Source organism: Salminus brasiliensis, chromosome 11 (assembly GCF_030463535.1).
Source record: "Salminus brasiliensis chromosome 11, fSalBra1.hap2, whole genome shotgun sequence".
NCBI lineage: Eukaryota > Metazoa > Chordata > Actinopteri > Characiformes > Bryconidae > Salminus > Salminus brasiliensis.
This window is the reverse complement of record NC_132888.1, coordinates 31,335,196-31,353,884: the sequence shown is the minus strand read 5'-3', so window position 1 is coordinate 31,353,884 and position 18,689 is coordinate 31,335,196. Positions and strand designations below refer to the sequence as shown.

The 18,689-nt window shown below is 38.8% G+C and overlaps 59 pseudogenes; all 59 read left to right on the top strand.

The window, feature by feature from the left end:
* Positions 1-49: 49 nt before the first annotated feature.
* Positions 50-168, top strand: LOC140567247 (5S ribosomal RNA; annotated as a pseudogene).
* Positions 169-353: 185 nt separating this feature from the next.
* LOC140568624 (5S ribosomal RNA) lies at positions 354-472 on the top strand (annotated as a pseudogene).
* Positions 473-694: 222 nt separating this feature from the next.
* On the top strand, positions 695-813 carry LOC140571451 (5S ribosomal RNA; annotated as a pseudogene).
* A 185-nt stretch (positions 814-998) lies between these two features.
* On the top strand, positions 999-1,117 carry LOC140568623 (5S ribosomal RNA; annotated as a pseudogene).
* A 222-nt stretch (positions 1,118-1,339) lies between these two features.
* Positions 1,340-1,458, top strand: LOC140568622 (5S ribosomal RNA; annotated as a pseudogene).
* Positions 1,459-1,643: 185 nt separating this feature from the next.
* Positions 1,644-1,762, top strand: LOC140570552 (5S ribosomal RNA; annotated as a pseudogene).
* A 185-nt stretch (positions 1,763-1,947) lies between these two features.
* LOC140572365 (5S ribosomal RNA) lies at positions 1,948-2,066 on the top strand (annotated as a pseudogene).
* A 185-nt stretch (positions 2,067-2,251) lies between these two features.
* Positions 2,252-2,370, top strand: LOC140572838 (5S ribosomal RNA; annotated as a pseudogene).
* A 222-nt stretch (positions 2,371-2,592) lies between these two features.
* LOC140566589 (5S ribosomal RNA) lies at positions 2,593-2,711 on the top strand (annotated as a pseudogene).
* A 516-nt stretch (positions 2,712-3,227) lies between these two features.
* Positions 3,228-3,346, top strand: LOC140571962 (5S ribosomal RNA; annotated as a pseudogene).
* Positions 3,347-3,568: 222 nt separating this feature from the next.
* On the top strand, positions 3,569-3,687 carry LOC140570439 (5S ribosomal RNA; annotated as a pseudogene).
* Positions 3,688-3,872: 185 nt separating this feature from the next.
* Positions 3,873-3,991, top strand: LOC140571449 (5S ribosomal RNA; annotated as a pseudogene).
* Positions 3,992-4,176: 185 nt separating this feature from the next.
* Positions 4,177-4,295, top strand: LOC140566303 (5S ribosomal RNA; annotated as a pseudogene).
* Positions 4,296-4,480: 185 nt separating this feature from the next.
* On the top strand, positions 4,481-4,599 carry LOC140570549 (5S ribosomal RNA; annotated as a pseudogene).
* A 185-nt stretch (positions 4,600-4,784) lies between these two features.
* On the top strand, positions 4,785-4,903 carry LOC140572311 (5S ribosomal RNA; annotated as a pseudogene).
* Positions 4,904-5,089: 186 nt separating this feature from the next.
* On the top strand, positions 5,090-5,208 carry LOC140571837 (5S ribosomal RNA; annotated as a pseudogene).
* Positions 5,209-5,393: 185 nt separating this feature from the next.
* On the top strand, positions 5,394-5,512 carry LOC140568620 (5S ribosomal RNA; annotated as a pseudogene).
* A 185-nt stretch (positions 5,513-5,697) lies between these two features.
* LOC140570095 (5S ribosomal RNA) lies at positions 5,698-5,816 on the top strand (annotated as a pseudogene).
* Positions 5,817-6,038: 222 nt separating this feature from the next.
* LOC140568619 (5S ribosomal RNA) lies at positions 6,039-6,157 on the top strand (annotated as a pseudogene).
* A 222-nt stretch (positions 6,158-6,379) lies between these two features.
* LOC140568618 (5S ribosomal RNA) lies at positions 6,380-6,498 on the top strand (annotated as a pseudogene).
* Positions 6,499-6,683: 185 nt separating this feature from the next.
* LOC140568617 (5S ribosomal RNA) lies at positions 6,684-6,802 on the top strand (annotated as a pseudogene).
* Positions 6,803-6,987: 185 nt separating this feature from the next.
* Positions 6,988-7,106, top strand: LOC140566302 (5S ribosomal RNA; annotated as a pseudogene).
* Positions 7,107-7,291: 185 nt separating this feature from the next.
* LOC140570852 (5S ribosomal RNA) lies at positions 7,292-7,410 on the top strand (annotated as a pseudogene).
* A 185-nt stretch (positions 7,411-7,595) lies between these two features.
* LOC140572826 (5S ribosomal RNA) lies at positions 7,596-7,714 on the top strand (annotated as a pseudogene).
* A 186-nt stretch (positions 7,715-7,900) lies between these two features.
* On the top strand, positions 7,901-8,019 carry LOC140570548 (5S ribosomal RNA; annotated as a pseudogene).
* A 222-nt stretch (positions 8,020-8,241) lies between these two features.
* On the top strand, positions 8,242-8,360 carry LOC140572837 (5S ribosomal RNA; annotated as a pseudogene).
* Positions 8,361-8,545: 185 nt separating this feature from the next.
* Positions 8,546-8,664, top strand: LOC140572306 (5S ribosomal RNA; annotated as a pseudogene).
* Positions 8,665-8,886: 222 nt separating this feature from the next.
* On the top strand, positions 8,887-9,005 carry LOC140567305 (5S ribosomal RNA; annotated as a pseudogene).
* Positions 9,006-9,190: 185 nt separating this feature from the next.
* LOC140573102 (5S ribosomal RNA) lies at positions 9,191-9,309 on the top strand (annotated as a pseudogene).
* Positions 9,310-9,494: 185 nt separating this feature from the next.
* LOC140568038 (5S ribosomal RNA) lies at positions 9,495-9,613 on the top strand (annotated as a pseudogene).
* Positions 9,614-9,798: 185 nt separating this feature from the next.
* Positions 9,799-9,917, top strand: LOC140568616 (5S ribosomal RNA; annotated as a pseudogene).
* Positions 9,918-10,139: 222 nt separating this feature from the next.
* On the top strand, positions 10,140-10,258 carry LOC140571406 (5S ribosomal RNA; annotated as a pseudogene).
* A 185-nt stretch (positions 10,259-10,443) lies between these two features.
* LOC140567519 (5S ribosomal RNA) lies at positions 10,444-10,562 on the top strand (annotated as a pseudogene).
* Positions 10,563-10,784: 222 nt separating this feature from the next.
* On the top strand, positions 10,785-10,903 carry LOC140567219 (5S ribosomal RNA; annotated as a pseudogene).
* A 222-nt stretch (positions 10,904-11,125) lies between these two features.
* LOC140568615 (5S ribosomal RNA) lies at positions 11,126-11,244 on the top strand (annotated as a pseudogene).
* A 185-nt stretch (positions 11,245-11,429) lies between these two features.
* LOC140570201 (5S ribosomal RNA) lies at positions 11,430-11,548 on the top strand (annotated as a pseudogene).
* A 185-nt stretch (positions 11,549-11,733) lies between these two features.
* On the top strand, positions 11,734-11,852 carry LOC140570507 (5S ribosomal RNA; annotated as a pseudogene).
* A 185-nt stretch (positions 11,853-12,037) lies between these two features.
* LOC140568613 (5S ribosomal RNA) lies at positions 12,038-12,156 on the top strand (annotated as a pseudogene).
* A 185-nt stretch (positions 12,157-12,341) lies between these two features.
* On the top strand, positions 12,342-12,460 carry LOC140572523 (5S ribosomal RNA; annotated as a pseudogene).
* Positions 12,461-12,645: 185 nt separating this feature from the next.
* Positions 12,646-12,764, top strand: LOC140572121 (5S ribosomal RNA; annotated as a pseudogene).
* A 185-nt stretch (positions 12,765-12,949) lies between these two features.
* Positions 12,950-13,068, top strand: LOC140566826 (5S ribosomal RNA; annotated as a pseudogene).
* A 222-nt stretch (positions 13,069-13,290) lies between these two features.
* On the top strand, positions 13,291-13,409 carry LOC140572120 (5S ribosomal RNA; annotated as a pseudogene).
* A 185-nt stretch (positions 13,410-13,594) lies between these two features.
* On the top strand, positions 13,595-13,713 carry LOC140569940 (5S ribosomal RNA; annotated as a pseudogene).
* A 185-nt stretch (positions 13,714-13,898) lies between these two features.
* On the top strand, positions 13,899-14,017 carry LOC140569938 (5S ribosomal RNA; annotated as a pseudogene).
* A 185-nt stretch (positions 14,018-14,202) lies between these two features.
* Positions 14,203-14,321, top strand: LOC140568612 (5S ribosomal RNA; annotated as a pseudogene).
* Positions 14,322-14,506: 185 nt separating this feature from the next.
* LOC140570943 (5S ribosomal RNA) lies at positions 14,507-14,625 on the top strand (annotated as a pseudogene).
* Positions 14,626-14,810: 185 nt separating this feature from the next.
* LOC140572743 (5S ribosomal RNA) lies at positions 14,811-14,929 on the top strand (annotated as a pseudogene).
* A 185-nt stretch (positions 14,930-15,114) lies between these two features.
* LOC140568611 (5S ribosomal RNA) lies at positions 15,115-15,233 on the top strand (annotated as a pseudogene).
* A 185-nt stretch (positions 15,234-15,418) lies between these two features.
* Positions 15,419-15,537, top strand: LOC140568702 (5S ribosomal RNA; annotated as a pseudogene).
* Positions 15,538-15,722: 185 nt separating this feature from the next.
* Positions 15,723-15,841, top strand: LOC140568610 (5S ribosomal RNA; annotated as a pseudogene).
* Positions 15,842-16,026: 185 nt separating this feature from the next.
* On the top strand, positions 16,027-16,145 carry LOC140571580 (5S ribosomal RNA; annotated as a pseudogene).
* Positions 16,146-16,330: 185 nt separating this feature from the next.
* LOC140569936 (5S ribosomal RNA) lies at positions 16,331-16,449 on the top strand (annotated as a pseudogene).
* A 186-nt stretch (positions 16,450-16,635) lies between these two features.
* Positions 16,636-16,754, top strand: LOC140568608 (5S ribosomal RNA; annotated as a pseudogene).
* Positions 16,755-16,939: 185 nt separating this feature from the next.
* LOC140570547 (5S ribosomal RNA) lies at positions 16,940-17,058 on the top strand (annotated as a pseudogene).
* Positions 17,059-17,280: 222 nt separating this feature from the next.
* On the top strand, positions 17,281-17,399 carry LOC140568607 (5S ribosomal RNA; annotated as a pseudogene).
* A 185-nt stretch (positions 17,400-17,584) lies between these two features.
* Positions 17,585-17,703, top strand: LOC140566182 (5S ribosomal RNA; annotated as a pseudogene).
* A 185-nt stretch (positions 17,704-17,888) lies between these two features.
* On the top strand, positions 17,889-18,007 carry LOC140568606 (5S ribosomal RNA; annotated as a pseudogene).
* A 185-nt stretch (positions 18,008-18,192) lies between these two features.
* On the top strand, positions 18,193-18,311 carry LOC140570546 (5S ribosomal RNA; annotated as a pseudogene).
* Positions 18,312-18,497: 186 nt separating this feature from the next.
* Positions 18,498-18,616, top strand: LOC140572477 (5S ribosomal RNA; annotated as a pseudogene).
* Positions 18,617-18,689: the final 73 nt, after the last annotated feature.

Here is an 18,689-nt window from a genome sequence, read left to right as displayed (position 1 = left end):
ATGGTCTTAGCTATGAAATTTGAATCCTCTAGGTTTGCAAGGTGCTTCTGCCTACGGCCATTCCACCATTAGAATGCCTGATCTCGTCTGGTCTCAGAAGCTACCTAGGGTTGGGCCTGGTTAGTACTTGAATGGGAGACTGTCTGGGAATACCAGGTGTTGTAAGCTTTTCCAATCCTGCAAACAATTAAAGCTTACATTTCCATGTTATTTACATCTTTTGCACAAATTTGTAGTTGAAACTCTTTTGTGTTGTAAATGTTGATGTGTTGAAATGGAATGCTTTTGCTTGGTTTTAAACAAATATGGTCTTAGCTATGAAATTTGAATCCTCTAGTTTGCAAGGTGCTTCTGCTTACGGCCATTCCACCCTTAGAATGCCTGATCTCGTCTGATCTCAGAAGCTACCTAGGGTTGGGCCTGGTTAGTACTTGAATGGGAGACTGTCTGGGAATACCAGGTGTTGTAAGCTTTTCCAATCCTGCAAACAATTAAAGCTTACATTTCCATGTTATTTACATCTTTTGCACAAATTTGTAGATGAAACTCTTTTGTGTTGTAAATGTTGATGTGTTGAAATGGAATGCTTTGTGTTGTAAATGTTGATGTGTTGAAATGGAATGCTTTTGCTTGGTTTTGAACAAATATGGTCTTAGCTATGAAATTTGAATCCTCTAGTTTGCAAGGTGCTTCTGCTTACGGCCATTCCACCCTTAGAATGCCTGATCTCGTCTGGTCTCAGAAGCTACCTAGGGTTGGGCCTGGTTAGTACTTGAATGGGAGACTGTCTGGGAATACCAGGTGTTGTAAGCTTTTCCAATCCTGCAAACAATTAAAGCTTACATTTCCATGTTATTTACATCTTTTGCACAAATTTGTAGTTGAAACTCTTTTGTGTTGTAAATGTTGATGTGTTGAAATGGAATGCTTTTGCTTGGTTTTGAACAAATATGGTCTTAGCTATGAAATTTGAATCCTCTAGTTTGCAAGGTGCTTCTGCTTACGGCCATTCCACCCTTAGAATGCCTGATCTCGTCTGATCTCAGAAGCTACCTAGGGTTGGGCCTGGTTAGTACTTGAATGGGAGACTGTCTGGGAATACCAGGTGTTGTAAGCTTTTCCAATCCTGCAAACAATTAAAGCTTACATTTCCATGTTATTTACATCTTTTGCACAAATTTGTAGATGAAACTCTTTTGTGTTGTAAATGTTGATGTGTTGAAATGGAATGCTTTGTGTTGTAAATGTTGATGTGTTGAAATGGAATGCTTTTGCTTGGTTTTGAACAAATATGGTCTTAGCTATGAAATTTGAATCCTCTAGTTTGCAAGGTGCTTCTGCTTACGGCCATTCCACCCTTAGAATGCCTGATCTCGTCTGATCTCAGAAGCTACCTAGGGTTGGGCCTGGTTAGTACTTGAATGGGAGACTGTCTGGGAATACCAGGTGTTGTAAGCTTTTCCAATCCTGCAAACAATTAAAGCTTACATTTCCATGTTATTTACATCTTTTGCACAAATTTGTAGTTGAAACTCTTTTGTGTTTTAAATGTTGATGTGTTGAAATGGAATGCTTTTGCTTGGTTTTGAACAAATATGGTCTTAGCTATGAAATTTGAATCCTCTAGTTTGCAAGGTGCTTCTGCTTACGGCCATTCCACCCTTAGAATGCCTGATCTCGTCTGATCTCAGAAGCTACCTAGGGTTGGGCCTGGTTAGTACTTGAATGGGAGACTGTCTGGGAATATCAGGTGTTGTAAGCTTTTCCAATCCTGCAAACAATTAAAGCTTACATTTCCATGTTATTTACATCTTTTGCACAAATTTGTAGTTGAAACTCTTTTGTGTTGTAAATGTTGATGTGTTGAAATGGAATGCTTTTGCTTGGTTTTGAACAAATATGGTCTTACCTATGAAATTTGAATCCTCTAGTTTGGAAGGTGCTTCTGCTTACGGCCATTCCACCCTTAGAATGCCTGATCTCGTCTGATCTCAGAAGCTACCTAGGGTTAGGCCTGGTTAGTACTTGAATGGGAGACTGTCTGGGAATACCAGGTGTTGTAAGCTTTTCCAATCCTGCAAACAATTAAAGCTTACATTTCCATGTTATTTACATCTTTTGCACAAATTTGTAGTTGAAACTCTTTTGTGTTGTAAATGTTGATGTGTTGAAATGGAATGCTTTTGCTTGGTTTTGAACAAATATGGTCTTAGCTATGAAATTTGAATCCTCTAGTTTGCAAGGTGCTTCTGCTTACGGCCATTCCACCCTTAGAATGCCTGATCTCGTCTGATCTCAGAAGCTACCTAGGGTTGGGCACGGTTAGTACTTGAATGGGAGACTGTCTGGGAATACCAGGTGTTGTAAGCTTTTCCAATCCTGCAAACAATTAAAGCTTACATTTCCATGTTATTTACATCTTTTGCACAAATTTGAAGATGAAACTCTTTTGTGTTGTAAATGTTGATGTGTTGAAATGGAATGCTTTGTATTGTAAATGTTGATGTGTTGAAATGGAATGCTTTTGCTTGGTTTTGAACAAATATGGTCTTAGCTATGAAATTTGAATCCTCTAGTTTGCAAGGTGCTTCTGCTTACGGCCATTCCACCCTTAGAATGCCTGATCTCGTCTGATCTCAGAAGCTACCTAGGGTTGGGCCTGGTTAGTACTTGAATGGGAGACTATCTGGGAATACCAGGTGTTGTAAGCTTTTCCAATCCTGCAAACAATTAAAGCTTACATTTCCATGTTATTTACATCTATTGCACAAATTTGTAGTTGAAACTCTTTTGTGTTGTAAATGTTGATGTGTTGAAATGGAATGCTTTTGCTTGGTTTTGAACAAATATGGTCTTAGCTATGAAATTTGAATCCTCTAGTTTGCAAGGTGCTTCTGCTTACGGCCATTCCACCCTTAGAATTCCTGATCTCAGAAGCTACCTAGGGTTGGGCTTGGTTAGTACTTGAATGGGAGACTGTCTGGGAATATCAGGTGTTGTAAGCTTTTCCAATCCTGCAAACAATTAAAGCTTACATTTCCATGTTATTTACATCTTTTGCACAAATTTGTAGATGAAACTCTTTTGTGTTGTAAATGTTGATGTGTTGAAATGGAATGCTTTGTGTTGTAAATGTTGATGTGTTGAAATGGAATGCTTTTGCTTGGTTTTGAACAAATATGGTCTTAGCTATGAAATTTGAATCCTCTAGTTTGCAAGGTGCTTCTGCTTACGGCCATTCCACCCTTAGAATGCCTGATCTCGACTGATCTCAGAAGCTACCTAGGGTTGGGCCTGGTTAGTACTTGAATGGGAGACTGTCTGGGAATACCAGGTGTTGTAAGCTTTTCCAATCCTGCAAACAATTAAAGCTTACATTTCCATGTTATTTACATCTTTTGCACAAATTTGTAGATGAAACTCTTTTGTGTTGTAAATGTTGATGTGTTGAAATGGAATGCTTTGTGTTGTAAATGTTGATGTGTTGAAATGGAATGCTTTTGCTTGGTTTTGAACAAATATGGTCTTAGCTATGAAATTTGAATCCTCTAGTTTGCAAGGTGCTTCTGCTTATGGCCATTCCACCCTTAGAATGCCTGATCTCGTCTGATCTCAGAAGCTACCTAGGGTTGGGCCTGGTTAGTACTTGAATGGGAGACTGTCTGGGAATACCAGGTGTTGTAAGCTTTTCCAATCCTGCAAACAATTAAAGCTTACATTTCCATGTTATTTACATCTTTTGCACAAATTTGTAGTTGAAACTCTTTTGTGTTGTAAATGTTGATGTGTTGAAATGGAATGCTTTTGCTTGGTTTTGAACAAATATGGTCTTAGCTATGAAATTTGAATCCTCTAGTTTGCAAGGTGCTTCTGCTTACGGCCATTCCACCCTTAGAATGCCTGATCTCGTCTGGTCTCAGAAGCTACCTAGGGTTGGGCCTGGTTAGTACTTGAATGGGAGACTGTCTGGGAATACCAGGTGTTGTAAGCTTTTCCAATCCTGCAAACAATTAAAGCTTACATTTCCATGTTATTTACATCTTTTGCACAAATTTGTAGTTGAAACTCTTTTGTGTTGTAAATGTTGATGTGTTGAAATGGAATGCTTTTGCTTGGTTTTGAACAAATATGGTCTTAGCTATGAAATTTGAATCCTCTAGTTTGCAAGGTGCTTCTGCTTAAGGCCATTCCACCCTTAGAATGCCTGATCTCGTCTGATCTCAGAAGCTACCTAGGGTTGGGCCTGGTTAGTACTTGAATGGGAGACTGTCTGGGAATATCAGGTGTTGTAAGCTTTTCCAATCCTGCAAACAATTAAAGCTTACATTTCCATGTTATTTACATCTTTTGCACAAATTTGTAGTTGAAACTCTTTTGTGTTGTAAATGTTGATGTGTTGAAATGGAATGCTTTTGCTTGGTTTTGAACAAATATGGTCTTAGCTATGAAATTTGAATCCTCTAGTTTGCAAGGTGCTTCTGCTTACGGCCATTCCACCCTTAGAATGCCTGATCTCGTCTGATCTCAGAAGCTACCTAGGGTTGGGCCTGGTTAGTACTTGAATGGGAGACTGTCTGGGAATATCAGGTGTTGTAAGCTTTTCCAATCCTGCAAACAATTAAAGCTTACATTTCCATGTTATTTACATCTTTTGCACAAATTTGTAGTTGAAACTCTTTTGTGTTGTAAATGTTGATGTGTTGAAATGGAATGCTTTTGCTTGGTTTTGAACAAATATGGTCTTAGCTATGAAATTTGAATCCTCTAGTTTGCAAGGTGCTTCTGCTTACGGCCATTCCACCCTTAGAATGCCTGATCTCGTCTGATATCAGAAGCTACCTAGGGTTGGGCCTGGTTAGTACTTGAATGGGAGACTGTCTGGGAATACCAGGTGTTGTAAGCTTTTCCAATCCTGCAAACAATTAAAGCTTACATTTCCATGTTATTTACATCTTTTGCACAAATTTGTAGTTGAAACTCTTTTGTGTTGTAAATGTTGATGTGTTGAAATGGAATGCTTTTGCTTGGTTTTGAACAAATATGGTCTTAGCTATGAAATTTGAATCCTCTAGGTTTGCAAGGTGCTTTTGCCTACGGCCATTCCACCCTTAGAATGCCTGATCTCGTCTGATCTCAGAAGCTACCTAGGGTTGGGCCTGGTTAGTACTTGAATGGGAGACTGTCTGGGAATACCAGGTGTTGTAAGCTTTTCCAATCCTGCAAACAATTAAAGCTTACATTTCCATGTTATTTACATCTTTTGCACAAATTTGTAGTTGAAACTCTTTTGTGTTGTAAATGTTGATGTGTTGAAATGGAATGCTTTTGCTTGGTTTTTAACAAATATGGTCTTAGCTATGAAATTTGAATCCTCTAGTTTGCAAGGTGCTTCTGCTTACGGCCATTCCACCCTTAGAATGCCTGATCTCGTCTGATCTCAGAAGCTACCTAGGGTTGGGCCTGGTTAGTACTTGAATGGGAGACTGTCTGGGAATACCAGGTGTTGTAAGCTTTTCCAATCCTGCAAACAATTAAAGCTTACATTTCCATGTTATTTACATCTATTGCACAAATTTGTAGTTGAAACTCTTTTGTGTTGTAAATGTTGATGTGTTGAAATGGAATGCTTTTGCTTGGTTTTGAACAAATATGGTCTTAGCTATGAAATTTGAATCCTCTAGTTTGCAAGGTGCTTCTGCTTACGGCCATTCCACCCTTAGAATTCCTGATCTCATCTGATCTCAGAAGCTACCTAGGGTTGGGCCTGGTTAGTACTTGAATGGGAGACTGTCTGGGAATATCAGGTGTTGTAAGCTTTTCCAATCCTGCAAACAATTAAAGCTTACATTTCCATGTTATTTACATCTTTTGCACAAATTTGTAGATGAAACTCTTTTGTGTTGTAAATGTTGATGTGTTGAAATGGAATGCTTTGTGTTGTAAATGTTGATGTGTTGAAATGGAATGCTTTTGCTTGGTTTTGAACAAATATGGTCTTAGCTATGAAATTTGAATCCTCTAGTTTGCAAGGTGCTTCTGCTTACGGCCATTCCACCCTTAGAATGCCTGATCTCGTCTGATCTCAGAAGCTACCTAGGGTTGGGCCTGGTTAGTACTTGAATGGGAGACTGTCTGGGAATACCAGGTGTTGTAAGCTTTTCCGATCCTGCAAACAATTAAAGCTTACATTTCCATGTTATTTACATCTTTTGCACAAATTTGTAGATGAAACTCTTTTGTGTTGTAAATGTTGATGTGTTGAAATGGAATGCTTTGTGTTGTAAATGTTGATGTGTTGAAATGGAATGCTTTTGCTTGGTTTTGAACAAATATGGTCTTAGCTATGAAATTTGAATCCTCTAGTTTGCAAGGTGCTTCTGCTTACGGCCATTCCACCCTTAGAATGCCTGATCTCGTCTGATCTCAGAAGCTACCTAGGGTTGGGCCTGGTTAGTACTTGAATGGGAGACTGTCTGGGAATACCAGGTGTTGTAAGCTTTTCCAATCCTGCAAACAATTAAAGCTTACATTTCCATGTTATTTACATCTTTTGCACAAATTTGTAGTTGAAACTCTTTTGTGTTGTAAATGTTGATGTGTTGAAATGGAATGCTTTTGCTTGGTTTTGAACAAATATGGTCTTAGCTATGAAATTTGAATCCTCTAGTTTGCAAGGTGCTTCTGCTTACGGCCATTCCACCCTTAGAATGCCTGATCTCGTCTGATCTCAGAAGCTACCTAGGGTTGGGCCTGGTTAGTACTTGAATGGGAGACTGTCTGGGAATACCAGGTGTTGTAAGCTTTTCCAATCCTGCAAACAATTAAAGCTTACATTTCCATGTTATTTACATCTTTTGCACAAATTTGTAGTTGAAACTCTTTTGTGTTGTAAATGTTGATGTGTTGAAATGGAATGCTTTTGCTTGGTTTTGAACAAATATGGTCTTAGCTATGAAATTTGAATCCTCTAGTTTGCAAGGTGCTTCTGCTTAAGGCCATTCCACCCTTAGAATGCCTGATCTCGTCTGATCTCAGAAGCTACCTAGGGTTGGGCCTGGTTAGTACTTGAATGGGAGACTGTCTGGGAATATCAGGTGTTGTAAGCTTTTCCAATCCTGCAAACAATTAAAGCTTACATTTCCATGTTATTTACATCTTTTGCACAAATTTGTAGTTGAAACTCTTTTGTGTTGTAAATGTTGATGTGTTGAAATGGAATGCTTTTGCTTGGTTTTGAACAAATATGGTCTTAGCTATGAAATTTGAATCCTCTAGTTTGCAAGGTGCTTCTGCTTACGGCTATTCCACCCTTAGAATGCCTGATCTCGTCTGATCTCAGAAGCTACCTAGGGTTGGGCCTGGTTAGTACTTGAATGGGAGACTGTCTGGGAATACCAGGTGTTGTAAGCTTTTCCAATCCTGCAAACAATTAAAGCTTACATTTCCATGTTATTTACATCTTTTGCACAAATTTGTAGTTGAAACTCTTTTGTGTTGTAAATGTTGATGTGTTGAAATGGAATGCTTTTGCTTGGTTTTGAACAAATATGGTCTTAGCTATGAAATTTGAATCCTCTAGTTTGCAAGGTGCTTCTGCTTACGGCCATTCCACCCTTAGAATGCCTGATCTCGTCTGATCTCAGAAGCTACCTAGGGTTTGGCCTGGTTAGTACTTGAATGGGAGACTGTCTGGGAATACCAGGTGTTGTAAGCTTTTCCAATCCTGCAAACAATTAAAGCTTACATTTCCATGTTATTTACATCTTTTGCACAAATTTGTAGTTGAAACTCTTTTGTGTTGTAAATGTTGATGTGTTGAAATGGAATGCTTTTGCTTGGTTTTGAACAAATATGGTCTTAGCTATGAAATTTGAATCCTCTAGGTTTGTAAGGTGCTTCTGCTTACGGCCATTCCACCCTTAGAATGCCTGATCTCGTCTGATCTCAGAAGCTACCTAGGGTTGGGCCTGGTTAGTACTTGAATGGGAGACTGTCTGGGAATATCAGGTGTTGTAAGCTTTTCCAATCCTGCAAACAATTAAAGCTTACATTTCCATGTTATTTACATCTTTTGCACAAATTTGTAGATGAAACTCTTTTGTGTTGTAAATGTTGATGTGTTGAAATGGAATGCTTTGTGTTGTAAATGTTGATGTGTTGAAATTGAATGCTTTTGCTTGGTTTTGAACAAATATGGTCTTAGCTATGAAATTTGAATCCTCTAGTTTGCAAGGTGCTTCTGCTTACGGCCATTCCACCCTTAGAATGCCTGATCTCGTCTGATCTCAGAAGCTACCTAGGGTTGGGCACGGTTAGTACTTGAATGGGAGACTGTCTGGGAATACCAGGTGTTGTAAGCTTTTCCAATCCTGCAAACAATTAAAGCTTACATTTCCATGTTATTTACATCTTTTGCACAAATTTGTAGATGAAACTCTTTTGTGTTGTAAATGTTGATGTGTTGAAATGGAATGCTTTTGCTTGGTTTTGAACAAATATGGTCTTAGCTATGAAATTTGAATCCTCTAGTTTGCAAGGTGCTTCTGCTTACGGCCATTCCACCCTTAGAATGCCTGATCTCGTCTGATCTCAGAAGCTACCTAGGGTTGGGCACGGTTAGTACTTGAATGGGAGACTGCCTGGGAATACCAGGTGTTGTAAGCTTTTCCAATCCTGCAAACAATTAAAGCTTACATTTCCATGTTATTTACATCTTTTGCACAAATTTGTAGATGAAACTCTTTTGTGTTGTAAATGTTGATGTGTTGAAATGGAATGCTTTGTGTTGTAAATGTTGATGTGTTGAAATGGAATGCTTTTGCTTGGTTTTGAACAAATATGGTCTTAGCTATGAAATTTGAATCCTCTAGTTTGCAAGGTGCTTCTGCTTACGGCCATTCCACCCTTAGAATGCCTGATCTCGTCTGATCTCAGAAGCTACTTAGGGTTGGGCCTGGTTAGTACTTGAATGGGAGACTGTCTGGGAATACCAGGTGTTGTAAGCTTTTCCAATCCTGCAAACAATTAAAGCTTACATTTCCATGTTTTTTACATCTTTTGCACAAATTTGTAGTTGAAACTCTTTTGTGTTGTAAATGTTGATGTGTTGAAATGGAATGTTTTTGCTTGGTTTTGAACAAATATGGTCTTAGCTATGAAATTTGAATCCTCTAGTTTGCAAGGTGCTTCTGCTTGCGGCCATTCCATCCTTAGAATGCCTGATCTTGTCTGATCTCAGAAGCTACCAAGGGTTGGGCCTGGTTAGTACTTGAATGGGAGACTGTCTGGGAATACCAGGTGTTGTAAGCTTTTCCAATCCTGCAAACAATTAAAGCTTACATTTCCATGTTATTTACATCTTTTGCACAAATTTGTAGTTGAAACTCTTTTGTGTTGTAAATGTTGATGTGTTGAAATGGAATGCTTTTGCTTGGTTTTGAACAAATATGGTCTTAGCTATGAAATTTGAATCCTCTAGTTTGCAAGGTGCTTCTGCTTGCGGCCATTCCATCCTTAGAATGCCTGATCTTGTCTCATCTCAGAAGCTACCAAGGGTTGGGCCTGGTTAGTACTTGAATGGGAGACTGTCTGGGAATACCAGGTGTTGTAAGCTTTTCCAATCCTGCAAACAATTAAAGCTTACATTTCCATGTTATTTACATCTTTTGCTCAAATTTGTAGTTGAAACTCTTTTGTGTTGTAAATGTTGATGTGTTGAAATGGAATGCTTTTGCTTGGTTTTGAACAAATATGGTCTTAGCTATGAAATTTGAATCCTCTAGTTTGCTAGGTGCTTCTGCTTACGGCCATTCCACCCTTAGAATGCCTGATCTCGTCTGATCTCAGAAGCTACCTAGGGTTGGGCCTGGTTAGTACTTGAATGGGAGACTGTCTGGGAATACCAGGTGTTGTAAGCTTTTCCAATCCTGCAAACAATTAAAGCTTACATTTCCATGTTATTTACATCTTTTGCACAAATTTGTAGTTGAAACTCTTTTGTGTTGTAAATGTTGATGTGTTGAAATGGAATGCTTTGTGTTGTAAATGTTGATGTGTTGAAATGGAATGCTTTTGCTTGGTTTTGAACAAATATGGTCTTAGCTATGAAATTTGAATCCTCTAGTTTGCAAGGTGCTTCTGCTTACGGTCATTCCACCCTTAGAATGCCTGATCTCGTCTGATCTCAGAAGCTACCTAGGGTTGGGCCTGGTTAGTACTTGAATGGGAGACTGTCTGGGAATATCAGGTGTTGTAAGCTTTTCCAATCCTGCAAACAATTAAAGCTTACATTTCCATGTTATTTACATCTTTTGCACAAATTTGTAGTTGAAACTCTTTTGTGTTGTAAATGTTGATGTGTTGAAATGGAATGCTTTTGCTTGGTTTTGAACAAATATGGTCTTAGCTATGAAATTTGAATCCTCTAGTTTGCAAGGTGCTTCTGCTTGCGGCAGTTCCATCCTTAGAATGCCTGATCTTGTCTGATCTCAGAAGCTACCAAGGGTTGGGCCTGGTTAGTACTTGAATGGGAGACTGTCTGGGAATACCAGGTGTTGTAAGCTTTTCCAATCCTGCAAACAATTAAAGCTTACATTTCCATGTTATTTACATCTTTTGCACAAATTTGTAGTTGAAACTCTTTTGTGTTGTAAATGTTGATGTGTTGAAATGGAATGCTTTGTGTTGTAAATGTTGATGTGTTGAAATGGAATGCTTTTGCTTGGTTTTGAACAAATATGGTCTTAGCTATGAAATTTGAATCCTCTAGTTTGCAAGGTGCTTCTGCTTATGGCCATTCCACCCTTAGAATGCCTGATCTCGTCTGATCTCAGGAGCTACCTAGGGTTGGGCACGGTTAGTACTTGAATGGGAGACTGTCTGGGAATACCAGGTGTTGTAAGCTTTTCCAATCCTGCAAACAATTAAAGCTTACATTTCCATGTTATTTACATCTTTTGCACAAATTTGTAGATGAAACTCTTTTGTGTTGTAAATGTTGATGTGTTGAAATGGAATGCTTTGTGTTGTAAATGTTGATGTGTTGAAATGGAATGCTTTTGCTTGGTTTTGAACAAATATGGTCTTAGCTATGAAATTTGAATCCTCTAGTTTGCAAGGTGCTTCTGCTTACGGCCATTCCACCCTTAGAATGCCTGATCTCGTCTGATCTCAGAAGCTACCTAGGGTTGGGCCTGGTTAGTACTTGAATGGGAGACTGTCTGGGAATACCAGGTGTTGTAAGCTTTTCCAATCCTGCAAACAATTAAAGCTTACATTTCCATGTTTTTTACATCTTTTGCACAAATTTGTAGTTGAAACTCTTTTGTGTTGTAAATATTGATGTGTTGAAATGGAATGCTTTTGCTTGGTTTTGAACAAATATGGTCTTAGCTATGAAATTTGAATCCTCTAGTTTGCTAGGTGCTTCTGCTTACGGCCATTCCACCCTCAGAATGCCTGATCTCGTCTGATCTCAGAAGCTACCTAGGGTTGGGCCTGGTTAGTACTTGAATGGGAGACTGTCTGGGAATACCAGGTGTTGTAAGCTTTTCCAATCCTGCAAACAATTAAAGCTTACATTTCCATGTTATTTACATCTTTTGCACAAATTTGTAGTTGAAACTCTTTTGTGTTGTAAATGTTGATGTGTTGAAATGGAATGCTTTTGCTTGGTTTTGAACAAATATGGTCTTAGCTATGAAATTTGAATCCTCTAGTTCGCAAGGTAGTTTTGCTTACGACCATTCCACCCTTAGAATATCTGATCTCGTCTGATCTCAGAAGCTACCTAGGGTTGGGCCTGGTTAGTACTTGAATGGGAGACTGTCTGGGAATATCAGGTGTTGTAAGCTTTTCCAATCCTGCAAACAATTAAAGCTTACATTTCCATGTTATTTACATCTTTTGCACAAATTTGTAGTTGAAACTCTTTTGTGTTGTAAATGTTGATGTGTTGAAATGGAATGCTTTTGCTTGGTTTTGAACAAATATGGTCTTAGCTATGAAATTTGAATCCTCTAGTTTGCAAGGTGCTTCTGCTTACGGCCATTCCACCCTTAGAATGCCTGATCTCGTCTGATCTCAGAAGCTACCTAGGGTTGGGCCTGGTTAGTACTTGAATGGGAGACTGTCTGGGAATACCAGGTGTTGTAAGCTTTTCCAATCCTGCAAACAATTAAAGCTTACATTTCCATGTTATTTACATCTTTTGCACAAATTTGTAGATGAAACTCTTTTGTGTTGTAAATGTTGATGTGTTGAAATGGAATGCTTTTGCTTGGTTTTGAACAAATATGGTCTTAGCTATGAAATTTGAATCCTCTAGTTTGCAAGGTGCTTCTGCTTACGGCCATTCCACCCTTAGAATTCCTGATCTCGTCTGATCTCAGAAGCTACCTAGGTTTGGGCCTGGTTAGTACTTGAATGGGAGACTGTCTGGGAATACCAGGTGTTGTAAGCTTTTCCAATCCTGCAAACAATTAAAGCTTACATTTCCATGTTATTTACATCTTTTGCACAAATTTGTAGTTGAAACTCTTTTGTGTTGTAAATGTTGATGTGTTGAAATGGAATGCTTTTGCTTGGTTTTGAACAAATATGGTCTTAGCTATGAAATTTGAATCCTCTAGTTTGCAAGGTGCTTCTGCTTACGGCCATTCCACCCTTAGAATGCCTGATCTCGTCTGATCTCCGAAGCTACCTAGGGTTGGGCCTGGTTAGTACTTGAATGGGAGACTGTCTGGGAATACCAGGTGTTGTAAGCTTTTCCAATCCTGCAAACAATTAAAGCTTACATTTCCATGTTATTTACATCTTTTGCACAAATTTGTAGTTGAAACTCTTTTGTGTTGTAAATGTTGATGTGTTGAAATGGAATGCTTTTGCTTGGTTTTGAACAAATATGGTCTTAGCTATGAAATTTGAATCCTCTAGTTTGGAAGGTGCTTCTGCTTACGGCCATTCCACCCTTAGAATACCTGCTCTCGTCTGATCTCAGAAGCTACCTAGGGTTGGGCCTGGTTAGTGCTTGAATGGGAGACTGTCTGGGAATACCAGGTGTTGTAAGCTTTTCCAATCCTGCAAACAATTAAAGCTTACATTTCCATGTTATTTACATCTTTTGCACAAATTTGTAGTTGAAACTCTTTTGTGTTGTAAATGTTGATGTGTTGAAATGGAATGCTTTGTGTTGGAAATGTTGATGTGTTGAAATGGAATGCTTTTGCTTGGTTTTGAACAAATATGGTCTTAGCTATGAAATTTGAATCCTCTAGTTTGCAAGGTGCTTCTGCTTACGGCCATTCCACCCTTAGAATGCCTGATCTCGTCTGATCTCCGAAGCTACCTAGGGTTGGGCCTGGTTAGTACTTGAATGGGAGACTGTCTGGGAATACCAGGTGTTGTAAGCTTTTCCAATCCTGCAAACAATTAAAGCTTACATTTCCATGTTATTTACATCTTTTGCACAAATTTGTAGTTGAAACTCTTTTGTGTTGTAAATGTTGATGTGTTGAAATGGAATGCTTTTGCTTGGTTTTGAACAAATATGGTCTTAGCTATGAAATTTGAATCCTCTAGTTTGCAAGGTGCTTCTGCTTACGGCCATTCCACCCTTAGAATTCCTGATCTCGTCTGATCTCAGAAGCTACCTAGGGTTGGGCCTGGTTAGTACTTGAATGGGAGACTGTCTGGGAATACCAGGTGTTGTAAGCTTTTCCAATCCTGCAAACAATTAAAGCTTACATTTCCATGTTATTTACATCTTTTGCACAAATTTGTAGTTGAAACTCTTTTGTGTTGTAAATGTTGATGTGTTGAAATGGAATGCTTTTGCTTGGTTTTGAACAAATATGGTCTTAGCTATGAAATTTGAATCCTCTAGTTTGCAAGGTGCTTCTGCTTACGGCCATTCCACCCTTAGAATTCCTGATCTCGTCTGATCTCAGAAGCTACCTAGGGTTGGGCCTGGTTAGTACTTGAATGGGAGACTGTCTGGGAATACCAGGTGTTGTAAGCTTTTCCAATCCTGCAAACAATTAAAGCATACATTTCCATGTTATTTACATCTTTTGCACAAATTTGTAGTTGAAACTCTTTTGTGTTGTAAATGTTGATGTGTTGAAATGGAATGCTTTTGCTTGGTTTTGAACAAATATGGTCTTAGCTATGAAATTTGAATCCTCTAGTTTGGAAGGTGCTTCTGCTTACGGCCATTCCACCCTTAGAATGCCTGATCTCGTCTGATCTCAGAAGCTACCTAGGGTTGGGCCTGGTTAGTACTTGAATGGGAGACTGTCTGGGAATACCAGGTGTTGTAAGCTTTTCCAATCCTGCAAACAATTAAAGCTTACATTTCCATGTTATTTACATCTTTTGCACAAATTTGTAGTTGAAACTCTTTTGTGTTGTAAATGTTGATGTGTTGAAATGGAATGCTTTTGCTTGGTTTTGAACAAATATGGTCTTAGCTATGAAATTTGAATCCTCTAGTTTGCAAGGTGCTTCTGCTTACGGCCATTCCACTCTTAGAATGCCTGATCTCGTCTGATCTCAGAAGCTACCTAGGGTTGGGCCTGGTTAGTACTTGAATGGGAGACTGTCTGGGAATACCAGGTGTTGTAAGCTTTTCCAATCCTGCAAACAATTAAAGCTTACATTTCCATGTTATTTACATCTTTTGCACAAATTTGTAGTTGAAACTCTTTTGTGTTGTAAATGTTGATGTGTTGAAATGGAATGCTTTTGCTTGGTTTTGAACAAATATGGTCTTAGCTATGAAATTTGAATCCTCTAGTTTGCAAGGTGCTTCTGCTTACAGCCATTCCACCCTTAGAATTCCTGATCTAGTCTGATCTCAGAAGCTACCTAGGGTTGGGCCTGGTTAGTACTTGAATGGGAGACTGTCTGGGAATACCAGGTGTTGTAAGCTTTTCCAATCCTGCAAACAATTAAAGCTTACATTTCCATGTTATTTACATCTTTTGCACAAATTTGTAGTTGAAACTCTTTTGTGTTGTAAATGTTGATGTGTTGAAATGGAATGCTTTTGCTTGGTTTTGAACAAATATGGTCTTAGCTATGAAATTTGAATCCTCTAGTTTGCAAGGTGCTTCTGCTTACGGCCATTCCACCCTTAGAATGCCTGATCTCGTCTGATCTCAGAAGCTACCTAGGGTTGGGCCTGGTTAGTACTTGAATGGGAGACTGTCTGGGAATACCAGGTGTTGTAAGCTTTTCCAATCCTGCAAACAATTAAAGCTTACATTTCCATGTTATTTACATCTTTTGCACAAATTTGTAGTTGAAACTCTTTTGTGTTGTAAATGTTGATGTGTTGAAATGGAATGCTTTTGCTTGGTTTTGAACAAATATGGTCTTAGCTATGAAATTTGAATCCTCTAGTTTGCAAGGTGCTTCTGCTTACGGCCATTCCACCCTTAGAATGCCTGATCTCGTCTGATCTCAGAAGCTACCAAGGGTTGGGCCTGGTTAGTACTTGAATGGGAGACTGTCTGGGAATACCAGGTGTTGTAAGCTTTTCCAATCCTGCAAACAATTAAAGCTTACATTTCCATGTTATTTACATCTTTTGCACAAATTTGTAGTTGAAACTCTTTTGTGTTGTAAATGTTGATGTGTTGAAATGGAATGCTTTTGCTTGGTTTTGAACAAATATGGTCTTAGCTATGAAATTTGAATCCTCTAGTTTGCAAGGTGCTTCTGCTTACGGCCATTCCACCCTTAGAATGCCTGATCTCGTCTGATCTCAGAAGCTACCTAGGGTTGGGCCTGGTTAGTACTTGAATGGGAGACTGTCTGGGAATACCAGGTGTTGTAAGCTTTTCCAATCCTGCAAACAATTAAAGCTTACATTTCCATGTTATTTACATCTTTTGCACAAATTTGTAGTTGAAACTCTTTTGTGTTGTAAATGTTGATGTGTTGAAATGGAATGCTTTTGCTTGGTTTTGAACAAATATGGTCTTAGCTATGAAATTTGAATCCTCTAGTTTGCAAGGTGCTTCTGCTTACGGCCATTCCACCCTTAGAATGCCTGATCTCGTCTGATCTCAAAAGCTACCTAGGGTTGGGCCTGGTTAGTACTTGAATGGGAGACTGTCTGGGAATACCAGGTGTTGTAAGCTTTTCCAATCCTGCAAACAATTAAAGCTTACATTTCCATGTTATTTACATCTTTTGCACAAATTTGTAGTTGAAACTCTTTTGTGTTGTAAATGTTGATGTGTTGAAATGGAATGCTTTTGCTTGGTTTTGAACAAATATGGTCTTAGCTATGAAATTTGAATCCTCTAGTTTGCAAGGTGCTTCTGCTTACGGCCATTCCACCCTTAGAATTCCTGATCTCGTCTGATCTCAGAAGCTACCTAGGGTTGGGCCTGGTTAGTACTTGAATGGGAGACTGTCTGGGAATACCAGGTGTTGTAAGCTTTTCCAATCCTGCAAACAATTAAAGCTTACATTTCCATGTTATTTACATCTTTTGCACAAATTTGTAGTTGAAACTCTTTTGTGTTGTAAATGTTGATGTGTTGAAATGGAATGCTTTTGCTTGGTTTTGAACAAATATGGTCTTAGCTATGAAATTTGAATCCTCTAGGTTTGCAAGGTGCTTCTGCTTACGGCCATTCCACCCTTAGAATGCCTGATCTCGTCTGATCTCAGAAGCTACCTAGGGTTGGGCCTGGTTAGTACTTGAATGGGAGACTGTCTGGGAATACCAGGTGTTGTAAGCTTTTCCAATCCTGCAAACAATTAAAGCTTACATTTCCATGTTATTTACATCTTTTGCACAAATTTGTAGTTGAAACTCTTTTGTGTTGTAAATGTTGATGTGTTGAAATGGAATGCTTTTGCTTGGTTTTGAACAAATATGGTCTTAGCTATGAAATTTGAATCCTCTAGTTTGCAAGGTGCTTCTGCTTACGGCCATTCCACCCTTAGAATGCCTGATCTCGTCTGATCTCAGAAGCTACCTAGGGTTGGGCCTGGTTAGTACTTGAATGGGAGACTGTCTGGGAATATCAGGTGTTGTAAGCTTTTCCAATCCTGCAAACAATTAAAGCTTACATTTCCATGTTATTTACATCTTTTGCACAAATTTGTAGATGAAACTCTTTTGTGTTGTAAATGTTAATGTGTTGAAATGGAATGCTTTGTGTTGTAAATGTTGATGTGTTGAAATGGAATGCTTTTGCTTGGTTTTGAACAAATATGGTCTTAGCTATGAAATTTGAATCCTCTAGTTTGCAAGGTGCTTCTGCTTACGGCCATTCCACCCTTAGAATGCCTGATCTCGTCTGATCTCAGAAGCTACCTAGGGTTGGGCCTGGTTAGTACTTGAATGGGAGACTGTCTGGGAATACCAGGTGTTGTAAGCTTTTCCAATCCTGCAAACAATTAAAGCTTACATTTCCATGTTATCTACATCTTTTGCACAAATTTGTAGTTGAAACTCTTTTGTGTTGTAAATGTTGATGTGTTGAAATGGAATGCTTTTGCTTGGTTTTGAACAAATATGGTCTTAGCTATGAAATTTGAATCCTCTAGTTTGGAAGGTGCTTTTGCTTACGGCCATTCCACCATTAGAATGCCTGATCTCATCTGATCTCAGAAGCTACCTAGGGTTGGGCCTGGTTAGTACTTGAATGGGAGACTGTCTGGGAATGCTAGGTGTTGTAAGCTTTTCCAATCCTGCAAACAATTAAAGCTTACATTTCCATGTTATTTACATCTTTTGCACAAATTTGTAGTTGAAACTCTTTTGTGTTGTAAATGTTGACGTGTTGAAATGGAATGCTTTTGCTTGGTTTTGAACAAATATGGTCTTAGCTATGAAATTTGAATCCTCTAGTTTGCAAGGTGCTTCTGCTTACGGCCATTCCACCCTTAGAATGCCTGATCTCGTCTGATCTCAGAAGCTACCTAGGGTTGGGCCTGGTTAGTACTTGAATGGGAGACTGTCTGGGAATACCAGGTGTTGTAAGCTTTTCCAATCCTGCAAACAATTAAAGCTTACATTTCCATGTTATTTACATCTTTTGCACAAATTTGTAGTTGAAACTCTTTTGTGTTGTAAATGTTGATGTGTTGAAATGGAATGCTTTTGCTTGGTTTTGAACAAATATGGTCTTAGCTATGAAATTTGAATCCTCTAGTTTGCAAGGTGCTTCTGCTTACGGCCATTCCACCCTTAGAATGCCTGATCTCGTCTGATCTCAGAAGCTACCTAGGGTTGGGCCTGGTTAGTACTTGAATGGGAGACTGTCTGGGAATATCAGGTGTTGTAAGCTTTTCCAATCCTGCAAACAATTAAAGCTTACATTTCCATGTTATTTACATCTTTTGCACAAATTTGTAGTTGAAACTCTTTTGTGTTGTAAATGTTGATGTGTTGAAATGGAATGCTTTTGCTTGGTTTTGAACAAATATGGTCTTATCTATGAAATTTGAATCCTCAAGGTTTGCAAGGTGCTACTGCTTACGGCCATTCCACCCTTAGAATGCCTGATCTCGTCTGATCTCAGAAGCTACCTAGGGTTGGGCCTGGTTAGTACTTGAATGGTAGACTGTCTGGGAATATCAGGTGTTGTAAGCTTTTCCAATCCTGCAAACAAATAAAGCTTACATTTCCATGTTATTTACATCTTTTGCACAAATTTGTAGTTGAA